Raw genomic sequence first — 12,911 nt, 5'->3', positions numbered from 1 at the left:
CTTTTTATGTTTCCATAGCTAAAATTCCAGTGATGTACCCTTTTTAGAGACTTAAAAGTCACTAAACAATAAATATCACTCTCACACTGTAAAATAAAAACTGCTGAATACAAAAATAATAATAAAAAGTTTGTTAATTTGTGAATACATGCTAAATAATGGATTGTAAATTTATTCAATACTACCTATACATGTCAAAATATTATTCTAGGTTTTAATGATTGGATTTATGTAATTGTTTTGAAATTGCAAAAACATAGAAAACTTTTATATAATTAAGAAAAGTATTTTATATAGTCATGGAAAAATATTTTATATAATCAAGACATGTACATTGAGCCATGGCTGGTGTAGTTCAGTGGATTGAGCACGAGCCTGTGAACCAAAAGATCGCGGTTCAATTCCCTGTCAGGGCACGTGCCTGGGTTGCAGGCCAGTTCCCAGCAGGGGCCAGTTCCCAGTAGGGGATGCACCAGAAGCAACCATACATTGATATTTCTCTCCTTCTCACATTCCCTTCCCTTCTAAAGATAAATAAATAAAATTTTTTTAAAAAGACATGTACATTGAAAAGAAGTGAGACACCAAATTGATTTTCAAAGTAGCCACTATTCCTCATATATGAAAATACAGCAATAAGAGAGAGATTAAAATAGTAAGAATTTTACAAAGCAATTTGTCATTATGTAATGACATTCGTAGTTCAGCATTTGTAATTACATATCATAATTTTTTGCGTATTTCTTACAAATGGAGACTTTTCAAATGGTTTCTCTAGCTATTGCCAATACCTGCAGAAGCTTGGCCGTAAGACCTTCAATGTCTCACAAGATCCAAGAGGAGATGGGTTATGTCAGGAACAAGCTGGGTTAGAGGAACAGGAAAATGATCTGCAGTCTCAGTCACAGCATCTAAGAACCCACTTCCCTGCCAGAAGCTATTCATCAGTAGCTGTTTATTTTCATAGAGACTCACTGTTCTTAACCCTCTGGTATGTCAGAGATGAAAACAACAAAGCTGATTATTACTAATCTTGTCGCTAGTGAAATGTATAGCCAGATGGGAGGTATAGGTAGTAGCATCCAGGCTGAAGAAAAATCATTCCGATTTGAAGCAGCTCTACATCCTTAGTCTATTTGCTAAGGAGAAATTGACAAAGATGAAGAGGACACCAAGCCCAGGATGAGAGGACATGGGCGGGGTGAGTTCCCAGCAGCTGTTACTCAGGAAACAAAAGACTAAAGAAGGAATACTGAGGATCAGAGGCTTTCACCCCAATGTCAGGAAAACTTTTAATTCCCAATATCCCAAATGTTGGAAAAGGGCCTTGTAATATATTTCTGGACTTGGTTGTAGAGAATTAGATATAACTGATTCTACAAATTGAGAATATTGAAAAGGGGTAGGAAAGACAGAAACTTAGGGGTAAACACTATAAAGACTATACAAGTCTTTGGGCAGTGACAACACAAGACCTTTTGGCAGTAAAATATTGTTATAAAAATGTATGATAGGCACTAACATAATGGCTGTTGCCATGACTTCTATGCAAAATCTTCTCGGACATCCCAGGTAATACAAAAAGATGAGGGAAAATAGAAATAATTATCAAGTTTCAGAAAGAAAAACAATGATCCTTTATAGACAATATGATTTTCTATATAGGAAATCAGAGATAATCTAGAAATAAATGTTTATAACTAATAAGATAATTCAACAATGATACTAGATACAAGATAAATACACATGGAACAATGTGTTCCTGAATATCAGCAATAGCCAAATAAGAAAATAACGTTAATAAGTATTTTATTCATAAGAGAAACAGTAACCATTAGGCATATAGGGAAAATTTTTTAACACAAAAAGAATGAAAAACATATATGGAGAAAGTTAGAAACATATAAAAGTTCAAGTAGGTAGACTTAAATAAATGAAACTACTTATCAATACATATACTATCACAAATATGTCAATTCTTCCCAAATCAATCTCAAAATTCAACCAAAATTTCCAAAATAAGATTCCATAGTTTCTGAAGGGCACAGCAAAGCCATGTTTGAAGACTTAGATTAGAGACAGTTGAGGACTCATTGTACCATATGGAAAGACTTACCGTAAAACTACAGTAAAAGGTGGCTTTGGCACAGATGTAGACAAATAGGCCAACAGCACAGAAACTGGGCCAAAACAAACTTTACCAGATTGAACTGTGCTCCACACCCACTCCAAATTCATGTCTACCTAGCCTCGAAAAATAAACTTATTTGGAAATAGTTAGCAGAGGTAAATAGTTAGATGAAATCATACTGCACCAGACCCAGCCCTAATCCAATGACTAGTGTCCTATGAGAAGGTCAACTGAGGACCAAAGACACCCAGGGAAGAATGTGATGGTGAAGGCAGAGATTGGAGTCAAGCATCTACAAGCCAAGAACACCAACACTGATGACAACTACCAAAAGCTAGGAAGGGGCCGAAATATCCTCCCTGGGAAGCTTCAGAGAGAGCACAGTCCCTGCCAATACCTTGATTTAGGACTTTTTGCCTCCAGAACTGAGACAATACATTTCTGTTGGTTTAAGCCACACGGTTTGTGGTCATTTGTTTCCGCAGCCCAGAAAACTAATACACCAGCAAACACATATATTGGAGATTTATACAAGGCTGCCACATTGTACAGCTCCAGGGCACACCATTTACTTTCTATTCTGTGTGCTCTGGGACTGTGCCATTCACACAGAATATAATGTGAGTGATACCCCCCCTAGGCTTGTGCGGAGCAGCCTTCTTTATGGAGGAGAGAGGACGCAGTACAAGTGACTATGAAAAAGTTAACTTCCCCATCAGGTGTGACAACTTGTCATGTGGAAGAAGATAAAGTTAGAACCTGATTTTTCACTTTATAAAAAAATAATCCTAGATCGATTGATGGCCTATATAAGGGAAAAAATTAATTCTAAAAGAATTATTCCCTAAGCAAAACACAAAAAAACCCCTAAAACACTGCTTCGATAAGTTTGACTATATTAAAATTAATATATTCTGTATGACAAACAACAACATAAACAAAGTAAAAATACGAGCAGCAGAAGACATTTGCATATGTATTCCCTATAAGAGATTAAAATCCAAAATATTTAAAGAACTCTTATAAATCTGTAAAAAAGATACATAATTCAAAAGAAAAAAACTAGTATGTGAACAGGTAAATCCCACAGGAGAAAAGACACCATATTTATGAAAAGATGTTAAACCTTGTTTATGTTTAATTTAAAGAACCACATTTAAATACATGAAAGTATATACTCTGGAGATTAGGAACAATTAAGGATGCTGATGATACCAATGAGTGGCTAGAACATGGGCACATGGGAATGCTCATACATGGCTTGTGTGTGTATTATTAACATTAATGTAGCACTCTGTGAGGTTACTGGCAATATCTGGTGAAGTTAAAGATGTGCATCTTTATGCTCCAGGTGATGCACTTTAAGGTTTCTGTCCTAGAGGAACTTAAGCAGGGGGTATAAAGAATCGTAAGTTTTGTACTATTGGTAATAGGAAAATACTGCAAATAATCTAAATGGCCATTGATAGAGGAGTGGATAAATTGCTGTATATTTATAGAATTAAATATTTGTTTATTATGTACTTACATAATTGTGTATTTATAAGTGAATTCAGACTACATTTACATATTTTTTATTCTTTATTTTATTCATCGAATAAATTACAATGTTTGATTTTTTCTTTTGTTTAAAAAGGATGCTGTAAAGCATACATGCAGTATAGCACCACCATGTGAAATTTTAAATCTCACAGTACTATACTAAACATTGCAGAAATACATGCTTTTTTGGATAAATGCATATGTTTTGATGATATAGCAATGCACTAGAAGAATACATAAAAACTTCAGGATAATGCTCACTTATTAGGAAAATAAGCAAGAAATGAAATGAGGTGGCTTTAATCAAATATATATTTTGATTATATTTTTAAAATCCAAAGGAAATATTGCAAAATGTTAACACATACAAACTCCGGTTGGGGGCAGCACACAGATATCTGATACACTACTGTCTAAACTTTGAGTATGCTTAAAATATTTGGTAAACAAAATAGAGACAAAGAAGGAAGGGAGAAGGGGGAGGGGGGAGGGGACAGAGGGCTATCCCCAGGGTCTCTGGCCGCTGACAGCCCTGTGTGCTAGTGATGGCAGAGTGTGCGTCGGTGCAAGGAGTTCGGTGGGGGGCTCAGGTGTACTTAATTCTAGTTTCCTTCAATGAGGACAGACTAGCTAATCTAGGATTCTGTTTGCCCGCCAATAAAACAGATTAAGTTCAACAAAAAGCGTTCTGTGAAGACTAACTGGTGAGGTATATAAAATGCCAGTGAAGTGCCCGGGATGGTAAAGCCCTTTCTCTCCAAGCAGTGAGAACAATAAAGACTGTGTAGGAAGTATAACATCTTAACTCACTGGATAGAATTGAATTCTTCCTTCTGATGCAGTCTTTTTTCTTTTCATCTCAGTAAAATTAATTTTGAAAAGAGATTAAACGCCTTTGGCATGAACAAAGATGCAGACTATAGAGAAAATTGTAGGGCTTCTGTTTCCACCGAAGTATCCATTAAAAAGGTAGGTGAGAAAGTTCCCATGGCTCTGCGTTTAAGCGCCAGTCACTTATTTAAGGAGATCATGGCATAGGCCCTTCACCCTTGGTTGTTAATGACCTTACTTTGAAGCACTGAATGGAACACGCAGTAGGGTCAATTGCAGTTTCAATGACAAGAATTAAAGCGCAAAGCTCCCTAATGAGATTTGCACTTATTCCTTGTGGTTCAAGGAGCACTGTGGTTAATAGTTTACAGCCTGCAGGGTCAATCTCCTTGCAGAAGCGAGTTAACTTAGGCACTCCCTGGGCTGTATAAACAACACTGTCTGTAGTAGGAAGCTTGACCCGCCTTTTGTCATGCCAGGAAATTCTTGGAAAGCAGCCACTGTCTGATATTTATGGGTCCATAAGCATTTGACTCTGTAAAGTCCCTAATTCTGGAAAACAGCCAGTGGTTGGTTAGTTGTAAATGTACAAGTGAAGTGTGTGTGTGTGTGTGTGTGTGTGTGTATGTGTGTGTGTGTGTGTGTGTTACCCTTTAGAAGGAGAGAGAGGACAAAGGGAAAAAACTTGTAAAGCCAAAGTGTGACGTCATTGTATAGAGTAAATGAATACACATGCTTAATAGATACATATAGAAGCCCTATATTTGTAGTTTTACGTACAGAAGCTAAAATGATAAAATAAATGCTTTAATTTTTTTTAATTACAGAGAATTTATTTTTTGTCTGATAAAAAATGTGGTATATAGTACTTCTCAAAATAGTGAAATAAAATAGTCTTAACTCACATAGACATCTGCCCCAATATAAATTCGCTTTCTTGGGCTCTTTGGGCTAAAAGAAACCTTGAAAAGTTCTTTTATCCATTCTCTCTTTGCATTAAAATGGATCTGCAGGGCAACCCAAGCATGCGATTGTTTACATTATTATTTTTTAAATGGAAAAAAAACTATTTTTAAACTTCTTTGTACATAGCTATCTCCATGTCTAAAATATAGTTCTTCATCTCAAACCCATCATATCCCTTTCTACAGCATGTTTAAATTAAGCATAGAGAATACATAAGATATCTAATAACTGAATCAGAGGTAGCGGTTTCATGCATTTTCCAAACGTCCTGTCTCCAAGGTAACCTGCTTCTTCCTGACAGGCCGGGGAGGCTGGGGAAGTGAGAAGGTGGAAACATGATGAAGTCTCACCCAGGGATGAGGTGGCCACTGGCTGATGGATCGATTCTGACAAGAATAAAACAATTCATAGAAATCAATGTCACAACCTGCAGGTGCATCTCAGAATTGCTGCGGCACTGGAGATGAGTTGCAAACGGTGCGCTCTTTCTCCCCCTAACACTAGCATTCAATAGTCAGATTAGAAACTACCTATCAAACCCAAACACCATAATAAAATGTCACCTAGAAATCTTCATCAGGATAGCCTGGCCTAAAAAATCCAAATAGCGGCCTGGCTGGTGTGGTTCAGTAGATTGAGCAGCAGCCTGTGAACCAGAAGGTCCCCGGGTCAATTCTTGGTCAGGGCACATGCCTGGGTCCCACCCTGGGGCAAGTGAGATACAGCCAACTGATGCTTCTCTCACACATCAATGTTTCTCTCCTTCTCTTTCTCCCTCCCTTCCCTCTCTCTGAAAAATAAATAAATTTTTTTTAAAAATCCAAGCAGGTAGTAGAGAAATCAGAGGCACTTTATTGGAAATAACTGATAACTTACTAGGAATTTTTGAGATTATTACAGAAGTGATGGAATCTCCTTTCCAGAAAGATTTGTCCTTGTCTGCACAAGGACACTTTTACCAAGGAAGTGGCCCAAGTTTGAACAGAATTGACTGGTTATTACAGGTCCACGCAAGATGGAAATACCCCCAACCGTGGTCCAGCCTCTAGCATTCTGGACTAGCTCTGGGTTAAAAGACATCAGGCAGGGCATCTGACTGCCCAGGGTTTGTAATAGGATGAAACTCAGTCCTCTGCCCGAGAGAACCCAGACCTTAATGAGTTTGCCCAGGTTGGCCCTTCCTTGTTTCAAGTCAGCTTTTGCTTCTCACTAACCTAACACATTACTCCTACTTCTACTACCACCAGCAACAGGAAGACACAGCACTGCTGGTCTGAGAGAGCTGGGGTAAGAAAGAACTGGCCTACAGAGGCAGAACACTCAGTTAACACCAGCTCATGTTTCTTAAGAAGTCACTGCTTGCTGGGCACTGGACCACATGTCAACACTTAAGTGTCACAAAATCTTAATGAGGGAGTATCATCATTACTTCCATTTTAAGGAGAAAGAAACTGACACTTGAGGAACAAAGTTATTCAAGGATATGAAATGAGTAAGGGGTAGAGCTGGGAAGCCAGCCTTGTGAGTATACCTCAAAGTTCATGCTCATCATGGCATATTCTATTGACTAATTTAACAAGATTTTGCCACTAGTTAAGTGTAGAAACTTGGTCCCCTCAAAATCTCTCTGAATTTCAGCCTTCTGAATAGGATAATCATTCTTTCTTCTTATTTCAAAAAGTTGTACTACATTTCTGAGAGGGAGAGGGAATGATACAAAGACTTAAGAAAGAAAGATTAGAATGAAGAGAGTGATAGGTCCTTTTATGTTCATGGGGTGACCTTTGAAAAGCTCCTAGATCACTAAAGGGTGGGGACCGGTCACCAGAAGAACCAAGCATATGATGAGAGGGTTGTAACTTTCAGTCCCAAGCCCCTGACCTCCAAGGAGGGAAGAAGGGCTGGGGGTTGAATCAATCACCAATGGCCAATAACCTAATCAATCACACCTACACAATGAAGCCTCCATAAAAAACCCCAGAGGATCGAATTTTAAGAATTTCTGGGATGGTGAACACACGGAGTTGCTGGGCTGTGGTGCCCCTGGGGAGAGCAGGGAAGCTCTCAGCCCTTTCCCCACGTCTTGCCCTATGCGTCACTTCCATCGGGCCCCTCCTGGCTCATATTCCTTTATAATAAACCAGTGATCCAGTAGGTAAAATGTTTATCTGCGCTCTATGAGTTTCTCAGGCAAATTAGTAAGACCAAAAGCAAGATTTGTTGGAACCTCTGGTCTACAAGCAGTAGGTCAGAAGCACAGGTTGAGGGCAGTTTTGTGGGACTGAACCCTGGACCTGTGGGATCATGTGACTGAGTGGTCAGGCCAAATCCCCGGAGAAAGCAGGGTCAGAGAGAAAACCCCAGGGCAGCACTAAAGATTAGAAGCAGCTTGCCCTTCCTGTGTAGGGAGGGGCAGCTGCAGGAGGGAGATTACCCGAGGTAGCTGGGCAACTTGTGACTGGGGAGGAAGGAGTTTGTACAGGGTTTGCGTGACTGGAGGCTTTGCCTCCTCACAGAACGAGGCGGCCAGAAGAGGGGCAAAGGCAAATAAGGCCAACACTGGCCCTCATTTATTGGAAAGCCAGACTCTCCCACTAGCTTTTCAGTTTGTGGGAGTCTGGGGAAGGACTCTTAAACAGAGAACACCAGGAAGCATGAGGTGGGCTCTTTCCCCTCCCCTAGATGATCTGGCCAGCCACTGGGAGCCTGAGTTCCTGAGACCTGCGAGTTCCCCAGAGATGCATAGGCAGGCTCCAAGCCCCCTGCACCACTCCTGCACCACTCCTGCACAGAAAACGGCATCACTAGCTGAACTGCCCCAATCAGGAACCTGCTGCGATTACTTGCATTTCATTAAAGGTGGTACTGTTAGGAGTAGTAAAAGGGATTTCAGGTGCATTCCTGAACTGGCAGAGGGTGGCAGGGCTATTTGTCTTTGGGTATTTCAGAGGAAGTGGGCTGTTAGGCAAAAACCTACCACCATTCCAAAACTATATAACCTTTAAATAAACACCCCCTTTCCTTTTCACCAAACTCCTGTCTCCAGGGTTAGGCCTGTAGGCAGAGAACAATAGAACCTCACTGACTGTTCTGCAACAGCACAAGGCTGTCGGTAATAATTTGATGCTATCTCCTGGTAGACAGTGTCAGAACTGAATTGAACTGTAGGACACCCAGCTACCCCAAAAGACTATTCCCAGCAGTGGGGATACCATGTACAAAAGCCCTCAGAACAGAAACTGTCTTTGTGGCTGGAACAGGATCTCAAGTAGGAATGTGAGGGTGCCTGAGGCTGTAGGTTTCTGGGGAGTTTGGATTCAAGTCTATTCTATCTTATTGTTTCAAAAAATATTTATCTATTGCCCTCAGTTTGTCAATGCAAATTATAGAAACCGGATTCCTTTAAAAAGTCTCTGATGTTGAAACATGAAGAGACAGAAATTGATTGATGATGAGTGTGAAATGTTTTGGGGAAGCTAGTTTTAAACCAGTTTAGGTTATTGTTGTTAATGTTCGTTTCGTTTTGTTGTCTTGTTTTGTTCTTTCCCTTCTCTTTCACTCGAGGAAACACACAACTGAGCTGGCTGACGGTGGGCGGGTACGTTATTCCAAGGAGGAGCTTTAAAGGTCCTGTGGAACCATAAAGCCAAGCTCCCAAAACCCTCATTAATTCACCCAACAAACTTTCATTAAATGTGTGGCAGTCACCAACACCAATTGGCTTTGTGTAGAAACCACAAGGTTTGCTGATGCTCTTGGCATCCTGATATTTTCATGACATCTTATCCTCTGTCCCAAACAGAGTGTCCCAAACAAAGTCAATTCCAGTTTCCCAGTCTCCTTCCCAAGTAGGGAAAACTATATGACCCAGGTCTGGACAAGATGTCAGCGGGAGGTTTGGGGGAACAAATGGGCTCACCTGATATTGTTATACCCAGCTAGGAAAATTACAGCTAGGGCATTACCCAACCCTAAATCTGCAGTTCCTGGAACAGGGTAATGAACAAACATCCGGGAACATTTGGGTTTAAAATTCTAGCCAAATAAGGTAACTAACCTGGGCCCGCCAGAAAGTGCCCGCCAGCAGCAGCACCCACCAATCAGGGACCCTCGCCGTTTTTAAATAAGCCAATAGCTAACCGCCACCTCTGCTTCTGTATGCCTTTGCTTGCTTGCTAGAAAATATAAATACCCAGTAGTCTGTACGCCAGGCGCGACTTCCATTTTGTAGCTCTGTGTAGCTACCTGACTCCGGTCACAGTTGGGGAAGTTCGCCCCTGCGCAGGAAAATCTTTGGCCATTAAAATTTTTATCAGTTCGGTTCCGGACTCCGAGAGTGTGTATTTACCCGCCGATCGTCTACAACAATATGATACTGTGTTACAGGCCTCCAGTTACAGGGGATGCAGCTAACCAATGGTGACTCTGGATGAAGGCTCCCTGATAGTCTTGCCAGCTGTATCACAGGCTAAGATGGATCCATCTAGCTTGCCTCTGTTTCTCTCGCTTAGAGTCAGACCTGGATTGTGGTCTGATAACTGTCTAGTCCCTCTTGGTCCTTCCTCCTTTCACTTACAGGCGGTTCCTGTTAAATACTGTCCTGACATCCACGTCTCAGGAGATCTAGACTAACACACAAATATGTAATGTATGTAATACTACAAGAAAATTTCTCAGATTGCCAAGTAAAAAAAAAAAGATCAAGGTTCAGAATGGTATGTGAGATGTGCAACCTGTTGTGTTAAAATGAAGGGGAAAAAGAATATGAATGTGTATTTGTTTTTATAAGAAAACATAGTGATTATTTATGAAGGTGACTTACAGCAGGGCCTGGAAGACAGATGGAAGATGGACGAGAGAGATTTTTAAAATTCTATACCTCTTGCCCTGGCTGGCATAGCTCAGTGGATTGAGCGCGGGCCTGTGAACCAGAGTGTCGCGGTTCAATTCCCGGTCAGGGCACATGCCTGGGTTGCAGGCTAGTTCCCAGCAGGGGACGCATGAGAGGCAACCATACATTGCCTCTCCTACTCTTTCTCCTTCCCTTCCCCTCTCTCGAAAAATAAATAAATAAAATATTTTTAAAAATTCTATACCTCTTATATTTTTTATTTTTAATGTATACAATTTTCTAAAAATTTTAGCGTACACAATTTTTATCTTGGTATACAACTAGTGTACAACTAGTGTATACCAAGATAAAAGACTCAATATTTTTGGAAACTAATACAGATTTTTCTGGTTCCCAGTTGCTCCGGAATGTGTGACACATATTCTTAATAAGGTAATTTGAGAGTTAGAAAGCTTTTTTGCAAGTTATAAGAAGACATCAATTACTCAGTTCAGTTGCACATTAGAGCCCCAAAGCTGCGACACTTTGTGAAGTTGAGAAAACTACCTAACACCCTCACAGCACCCTCCGCCACCACTCCCAGGGCACGAAGCTGCAGCCGCAGAGCCTCTGCTCCGAATCTGAAGCTAACATTTGAATTGATTCCTGCTCAAGTTTAAATACATGGTCAAGCAACATCGCATCCTAATCCACAAATTCCAGAGATGACCAGGATCAACTTCCACTCAAGGAGCTGGCTGTTTCTTAAGAAGCGATGTTGTTTTGCCTGCAAGGTGCACCGTCAGGGACGGGAAGATGAGCTTTCTCTTCTACCTAAAACCACTTTGCAAGATTATGAGAATGAAAGCCAAATTATTGAAAGTGCCTTCTTAATATGTTTAATAAAAGTTATTTGAAGACTTGATAAATGAAAGATTTTTCAGAGAGAGGCAGTTTTGGAAAAATCTATGATCTTTTGTTGCTATTTCACATTAAGATTGATAAAAATTATTTGATTATGATGGGGTGGAATAGCTTAGATTATCATGTTTAAATCTTTCAAAACTTTTAAAATTTCAGAAATTATTCTAATATATTTGGGAGAAGAGGCTGTGAATGATTTCAGAGTAATGATCTATGAAACTTAGAATATAAAATTGTGATTTTTTTTCTCAGGCCTCCTGAGAGACTTTCTTAGGGAGAGAGAGCACTGGGAATACGGGCTACTCTTTATGGAGCTCCTACTATGTTCCAGGTGTTAGAGACTGTACGTATATTACCTCCAAATTTTATAATTATTCTATGATCCAGGTGTTATTTTCCCCTTTTCTTAAACAGATGAAGTAACCTGAAGCCCAAACGGGGGAGAACAAGGATTCAAACCCAGGACAGTGTGGCCACAAAGCCTAAGGACTTTTTCTTGTGCCCATTCCTTTACTGCACAATCAAGGGGGAGGACTCATCACAGTATCTGCCACAAAGCACCTGACTGGCGAGTATTAGCACCGCTGGTACTTGTGCCTTATTCTCTGGGCCTGGAATTTGCCTCTCTGTCCTGAACTTGTCCTCATCACTGCACGTTAGTTCACCCGGACTGCACCGGGTGGACCGAGGGAAGCCAAACAGGATTCCCAGTCATTCTGGTCATATTGTCAAACCAGATTGGAGCCGGCGTCGGCGAGCCTTGCTCTTTGAGGGGTGGCCCCCACATCATAGGGAAGACAGCTCACCTGGTGCTATTGTTCGGGCTCTAACAGCCAGAGTCAGAATTTTAACTGTACCTGGAGACCTTCTCCAGCAACGCCAGGAAAACAAACGCGCAGTGGGACAGCGTGTGCGGTGCCCGCGGGGGCGCCGCCAGTCCCCAGCTCCGGTTCACACGCACCAGGCAGGGCTTCCCAGAAAAGCCCTGTGATGAACTCAAAGAGTTAAAAGCAGGAATAAAGAACCTTGGAATTCTGTAGTTGTGCCACTAAGTACCAGTAAATGTTATTTTACTTAAAATTTTATTTTACTGCACAACACTGTTATAGGGCAATCAAAAAGAAAACAGAGTACTGAAGGTGTGTACAAAATGAAAAGGTAAAACATTTTTTTCTGTATACCCTTGTATCTGAAATTTTGTAATCATGTATAAGGAGAGACCCCTTATATGATATTCATTATTCTGCGTCTTTTCACTAAGTCTGTCTTGAGCTTTTGCTGTATGAGTGCTTCAAGACGGCACCAGTCAAGGTTGGCAGTTGTAAGCAACAGAAATCTGCTTGGTGGAGGCAAACTGACATTTATAAGAAGTAAAACGGTTGGTTTCAGAATTGAAATGGCCTGAGAACAAGGTGTGAGACCTCTCACAAGAGGGGATTATTCTGAAACTTCATGGCCAAGCCCCTCTGAAGAAGGTACCGCCCCCCGGTGCAGCCACTGAGCTTCCTCAGCTGACGACTGAGTCATCAGAGGCTCCTGGAGACAGCGGCCGGGAACACCGCCCTGCAGAAGGAACAAGCTGCTGCCACTGCTGTCACCACCCTCATCAGAATGGACTCCGTGCGACCCAGTGTCTTTCCATCACGAGCTTCTACTTGATAGTCTGTGCAAGTTCATTCCGAATGG

The sequence above is a fragment of the Artibeus jamaicensis genome, unplaced genomic scaffold (assembly GCF_021234435.1).
Source record: "Artibeus jamaicensis isolate MK-2021 breed Jamaican fruit bat unplaced genomic scaffold, CSHL_Jam_final contig_588, whole genome shotgun sequence".
In the NCBI taxonomy this organism is placed as follows: Eukaryota; Metazoa; Chordata; class Mammalia; order Chiroptera; family Phyllostomidae; genus Artibeus; species Artibeus jamaicensis.
Note: the sequence above shows the minus strand (reverse complement) of the source record.